The following is a 6,584-nucleotide window of genomic DNA, read 5'->3' as shown; positions in this document are numbered from 1 at the left end:
AAGCCATCCACTTGTGGTATTTCTGCTATAGCAGTACTAGATAACTAAGACAGAATTTGGTAAACTGCTAGCTCAAATCCCAAGAAACGGATGTCAGAAGAACAGGAGCCAGCTGCAGGATCCAGAGTCTGCAAAAGCCCAGGAGCCTTGCGAGAAAGTCCACTTGTATTGGATGCAGGCCACACCCCCCAGGAAACTCCCTTTACACTGATTGGATACTCACAGCAGATCCCATCATGGAGGCAATCACATTATATCAGATCTCATCCTGGAGGTCATTTGAATATTATATGACCGCCAAACTAAGTCATAACTGCCAAACCACTGAGAATCATGGCCCAGCCAAGCTGACACACGATGCTAACCATCACAGGGGGCCAGGGCCAGAGCTGAAATAGAGATCTGGAGACCTGAAGCCTCTTCATAGTCTTCCTGTGTGAGTGTGGCATACAGGAACCAGGTAGTAAATGGAATCCTGGGCCAGGGTCCCACCACTGTGGGCCCACTGGATCTGCAGACCCATCTGGGGTCATTTCCCTGGTCCCTGAGTGTTCAACTGGGATAGACATACTTGGACATTGGTGTAACCCATACATTAGGCCCTCACAGTGGCGTCACTAAGGAGGTGCGGGTGCGAGGGGGTGCAAACTGCAGAGGATGACACCATCAGAGGGGGTAAACACTTCCAGCAGCGCCAAGTGTGACGCCAGGCCAGCCTCCGTGCATGGAACTGCCACCATCTTGGGAGCACTGCAGAGTTTTCAGACCTTCAGGGTCCAGACTGTCACCAGGAGGAGGGGAAAGCCAGGAGGCAGGGAGGGGTCTGTGCATGCGCTCAGGGAAGTGGTGCATGGGAAGCAATGGGGGGCTCGGCCTGCCCCTCCTTCCCCCATCCTTCTACCAGGTGTGTGGGGGGGCCAGGTGATGGATTTCGTCTAGCATGGCTACAGGCATGCGCTGTTGCTGTTTTCGTTGCTGGTGGGGGGGTGGGTGACACCAGCCCTGGGTGTCTCCAACACCAGTGACACCACGGGGTGCTTGGCCTGTGGGGAGGATGATGGAAATTACTGCCACCCTTAAGGAAGACTACATGAGTCAGGAAACCACGGGGTGGGGGCAGGAGTGATTCCACCTACTGTCACTCCCAAGGAACCCACAAATCCGGACTGCAGGATGAGAGGTCCTGTTTCCCAAAGGGAGAACACTTCCACTAGGGGACACAGCAATTGCCCACTAAGCAATCGATGGTTGTCTCCTGGGCACTTTGGGTCCTTGTGTCACCATCCTGCAGAGGTAATTTACTGTGATCATTGGAAAGCGATAGGGCCGTTGTCACCTAAGAGGGTCAAGGAGGGAAACGCTTGGCACCCAGGTGATGTACTTGGGTGCCATTTGTTCCTGCCTTGCCCAAACATGAGTCAATGGGCAAAGCAGCACCTCCAGCCTGAAAAGGACATGGGAACCAGACCCCCTTCCTGAAAGAATTATTGCCCAGTTGGTGGGAGTGCTGTCAGCTTGCAGCCTTCAGGTGTCAGCCCTCTTAGGGATTACTTCAGCTACAGAGAACTGCCTTGCCCAAGGCCCTTCCTGGGGTGGCTCTTTGATGGAGGCAAAGGAATAAAGGCCTGACCATTTCAGCCCAGTATAGTCAACTTGGACAGCCATTTTAGTGCCCTGTCCTGCTTCTCCCCCTCCCTTCCGCAGGCAGTTGCTGTTATTAGTTGCCTTTGAGTTGCCTCCAAACTCATGGAGACCCTATGTACAGGAAAAGAAGCATTGCCTGGTGCTGCGCCATCTTCTTGATCATTTATGTGCTTGAGTCCATTGTCACAGCTGTCGTGTATTTTGAGTGCCTTCAAACCTTGGGGGCTCATCTTCCAGCACTGTATTGGACAAGCACTCTGTTGTGATTCATAGAGTTTTGGTAGTAGATCACCAGGCCTTTCTTCCTAATATGTCTGAGTCTGGAAGCTCTGCTGAAACCTGTCTACCATGGGTGACCTTGTTCATATTTGAAATACCAGTGGCATAGCTTCCAGCATCACAGCAACATGCAAGCCATTGCTGTATGACAAACTGACAAACACAGATGGTGGTTCCCAATGGTCAAAAACCAAAACCAAACCAAACTGGTTGCTGTCAAGTCAATTCTGACTCATAATGACCTTGTAGGACAGAGTAGAACTTCCCTACAAGGTTTCCAAGGCTGTAATCTTTAAGGAAGCTGACTGCCACATCTTTCTTCCGCAGAGTGGCTGATGGGTTCCAACCACCGACCTTTCAGTTAGCAGCTGAGCGCTTTAACCAAGCCTCCTCTATCCCAAGGTAGTCCCTAATAAGCATGCAGATTCACTCTGTTTCTGAATTTGGTTTCTGGAGGACCCAGCCTGGGACAGCTCCTTCTGTGGCCTTTTCTCATCTCACTTCACTCATCTCGGCAATGTCATCGTGACCATGAGTTTGCTCACTGCCTAATCTGAAGTATTTTCTAAGCCAGCCTCACTTTTCCTAGAGCCGCATGCACACCCAGCTGTACTGACCGTCGCATCCTGACTGCCCACAGCACCTGGAGTCTCATCACCTTTTCTTCTGCTCTCCCTCCTGCCCCGAGCCTGCTTCTCTTGCCGCAGTCTGTAAGTTGGTGAGTACACCACCACTCACTTTTTCTTCCCGAACCATAACAGGGGACCTTTCCTATTTAACTCCTACCAGTTCTGCTTCCCACTATCCCCCGCCATCCTTCTGCCCACCCTTTCCACCTGCACTGCCACCGTCTCCTTCAGACCTTCCTTATCCTTTGTCAGGACTTCTGCTGTGCCATTTTTACTGGTTTCCCTGCTTCTGATTTCACTGGCTTCCAACTGGTCTTTTCTATTGCCAGAGAGATCTTTCTAACACATAAACCTCACCACATGGTTGTTGTTAGCTGCCATCAAGCCAGCCCTTGACTTGTAGGGACCCCACACACAACTGAACAAGACACTGCCCAGTCCTGCACCATCCCTGTGATTGCTTATGAACTGGACCACAAGTGTGACCTCAGCTTTCTTTTTTTCTCCTTTGTTAATGGCTCTCCTTGCTGCTCACTGGTTTGGCCTTTCTCTCTGCCCTCGACTCCCAGATCTCTCACAACACCTCCCAGCAAATGAAGGTCCTGAAAGCATGACTCCATCCACATCATTGAGGTCAACTCTACTTTGAGAAGGAAACTCTTCCCCAGTTGTCCTTTGAGCACCTTCCAACCTGAGGGGCTCATTTCCCGGCACTATACCAGACAATGTTCTGCTGCTATTCATAAGGTTTTCACTGGCTAATTCTTTTCAGAAGTAGACCACCAGGTCCTTCTTCCTAGCCTGACTTAGTCTGGATGCTCAGCTGAAACCTGTCTGCCATGGGTGATCCTGCCTGTATTTGAATACCGGTGGCATAACTTCCAGCATCACAGCAACACGCAAGCCCCCGCAGTACGACAAACTCAAAAGACCTTTAAAGTGTTAAAAAGCAAAGATGCCACCTTGAAGACTAAGATGCGCCTGACCCAAGCCATGGTGTTTTTAATTGCCTCATATTCATCCAAAAGCTAGACAATGAACAAGGAAGACCTACGAAGAATTGACACCTTTGAATTATGGTGTTGGCAAAGAATATCGAATATACCATGGGCTGCCAAAAGAACAAACAAATCTGTCTCGGAAGAAATACAGCCCAAGTGATTCTTAGAGGCAAGAATGGCGAGACTTCATCTCACATACTTCGGACATGTTATCAGGAGGGATCAGTCCCTGGAGAAGAACATCACGTTTGGTAGAGGGTCAGTGAAAAAGAGGAAAACCCTCAACAAGGTGGCCTAACACAGTGGCTGCAACAATGGGCTCAAGCATAACAACGATTGTGAGGATGGCGCAGGACTGGGCAGTGTTTCGTTCTGTTGTATATAGGGTCACTATGAGTCAGAACTGCCTCTACAGCACCTAACAACAGTAACAACATCAGCCAGGTGTCCCATTCCCCTTGGGCTTTTCTAGGCTTGAAAAGTTGACTATCAGTGTTAATGGCTGAGACTTGTACATTATGCTTTTCTTCTTAGATAACTTTTTTTAAAAGTTTCTTTATCCCACAAAGTGCCTGAGGTAGGAATTCTAGTCACTGTTGTATGGCCAAAAAACAAACAGATTTGGGCAGAAGCATATGTAGCTTGGCTGAAGTCTGGGTTGCAGTGTGAAAAAGCAATATGGCTAGTTAGTTACCAGAAGCCAGGCAGTGAAGAAGGGAGGAGGGCAGAGAGTTGTTAAACATTAAAAGCTGGTGAGTGAAACTCCTCTAGAGCAGGTCTCAACCTCAGCACTGTTGATACTCTGGGCTGGAAAATTCTTTGTCACAGGGGGCGGGGAGTGTTCTGTGATTGTATTATGTTAGCAGTATCCCTGGTCACTACCTACTAGATAGCTGCTGTGGAGTCAGCCCCGATTCATGCAGACCCCATGCACAATGGAATGAAATGCTACAAGTCCTGCACCATACCCACCATGAGTTTCGGGTGACTGTTGTGAGCCATAGGGTTTTTAGCAGTTGAATTTCAGAAGTAGATCACCAGCCCTTTCTTCCTAGTCTTAGTCTGTGTCATAGACTGGATTCTCTAGAGAAACAAAACCAGGAAAGCACATAAATACACATCTAGAGAAATTTATGTTAAGGAAATGGCTCAGGAGGTTGTAGAGGCTAGAACATCCCAAATCCCTGGAGGCTTCTCCTGATTCACATAGCAGAAGGGCCTGGTGAACCCAAGATTAGTCAATCAGACAGCAGGGCTCTGGCTCACAGGCTGCGAAGACCGATGAATCCCAAGATCAGCAGGCAAGATGGCAGGTAAGCTGCTAGCTCAAGTTCTAAGAACTGGAGGTCAGAAGAACAGCTGCAGGATCCAGTGTGAGCAAAAGCCCACCAGCCTTGCTAGAAAGTCCACCTATATTGAATGCAGGTTATACCCCAAGAAAACTCTGTACACTGATTAGCTACTCACAGCAGATCCCATCATGAAAGTAATCACATTATATCAAATCTCATCATGGACGTGATCACATCATTATTTGACTGCCAAACTACATCATAACTGCCAAACCACTGAGAATCATGGCCCAGCCAAGCTGACACACAACTTTAACAATTACAGTCTGGAAGCTCCCCAGAAACCTGTTCAGCATCATAGCAGCATGAAAGCCTCCACTGACAAACAGGTGGTGGCTATGCATGAGGTGCATTGGCATTGGCAGGGAATGGAACCCAAGTCTCCCACTTAGAAGGTCAGAATTCTACCACTGAACCACCACTGCCTCCCTGGTCATGTTACTTCCTCCAATAAAAACTTCAATGAGTTTTAGCTCCAATGTCTTTGCAGCGTTCGAGGCCCGTCACCGAGCTGCCTGTCTGCTCTGTGTTTATCCCCTTCCTCACGTCTAACATCACACCCCAGCAATCCCAAGCTCCTTGAGGTGGCCGGAGCCCGCCCTGGCCACTTGCCCTGGGCATCTCTGGACTGAAGCCTGTGTCTGGAATCATGCCCCTACTTGCCTACCTGAGACATTACTCATCCCGAGGGTAGCCACCCCCAGCCCTGAGAGGAGCTTTCCTGCCTCTCCAAGGAGGCTTGACTGCTTTCCCTTCGCCCTTCATTCCTACCTCCCATAGGCCAATCCTTTATGCAATGGCCTGTTTTTTAAATCTATTTTTTGTTAATAGACTTGATTTTTTTAGAGCAGTTTTAGGTATAAGGAAAAATGTGCAGAAAGTACAGTGAGTTCGCACATGCCCTTCCCCCACACACACCGTTTCTCTACTGTTAACATCTTGCCTTGATGTAGTACATTTGCTACAATTGATGAGCCACTATTGCTAACGTTATTAACTAAAGCCCATAGTTTACCTTAGGGCTCACTCTGAGTGGTACGGTCCCGTGGGCTTTGACAAATGCACAATAATGTCAGGTGTCCACCATCACAGTATCATGCAGAACAGTTTCACTGCCCGTAAAATGCCCTGTGCTCTGCCCACTCATCCCTCCAGCTCGCCCTGTCCCTCTGGCAACCTCTCATCTTCTTATTGTCTCTGTAGTTTTGCCTTTTCCTGAATGTCATAGGGTTGGAATGTAATGGCCTTTTTATATCCCACCTTCCCTCTCAGCAAGCACCATAAGAGTAATGGCAGAGTCTTTCCTCCTCACTTTCCGTATCATCAGACAAATATTGATAGAATGGCGGAGGAAATGCAGAGAAGCCAGCTGCCTTAGGCTCCAGACCTGGCTCCACCACTAATTAGTTCTATGCCTCTATGCTAGGTCTCCCTTTCCCTAGCTGTAAACTGAGAAGATTGGCTTAGATTATCTCTATGGCGCCTTCCCAGGCTGATACTCTGTGAAGATAAGATGCTGGTGCAGAATGGTAACAAGATCTTTCCCTCAGCCCAAGTCCACGCAGGAGGGTGTCATTCTGAAGATTGCCACTAGGTGGCAGGAGGGAAGGAAACGGGCTGGATGCAGAGCCGCTTTTGCTTTTAGAAAGGAATGGGTGGATCCTGGATTTCTCTACTCA

The sequence above is a fragment of the Elephas maximus genome, chromosome 1 (genome assembly GCF_024166365.1).
Source record: "Elephas maximus indicus isolate mEleMax1 chromosome 1, mEleMax1 primary haplotype, whole genome shotgun sequence".
NCBI classification, from domain to species: domain Eukaryota; kingdom Metazoa; phylum Chordata; class Mammalia; order Proboscidea; family Elephantidae; genus Elephas; species Elephas maximus.
The sequence above is the reverse complement of the archived record's forward strand: the minus strand, read 5'-3'. Positions refer to the sequence as shown.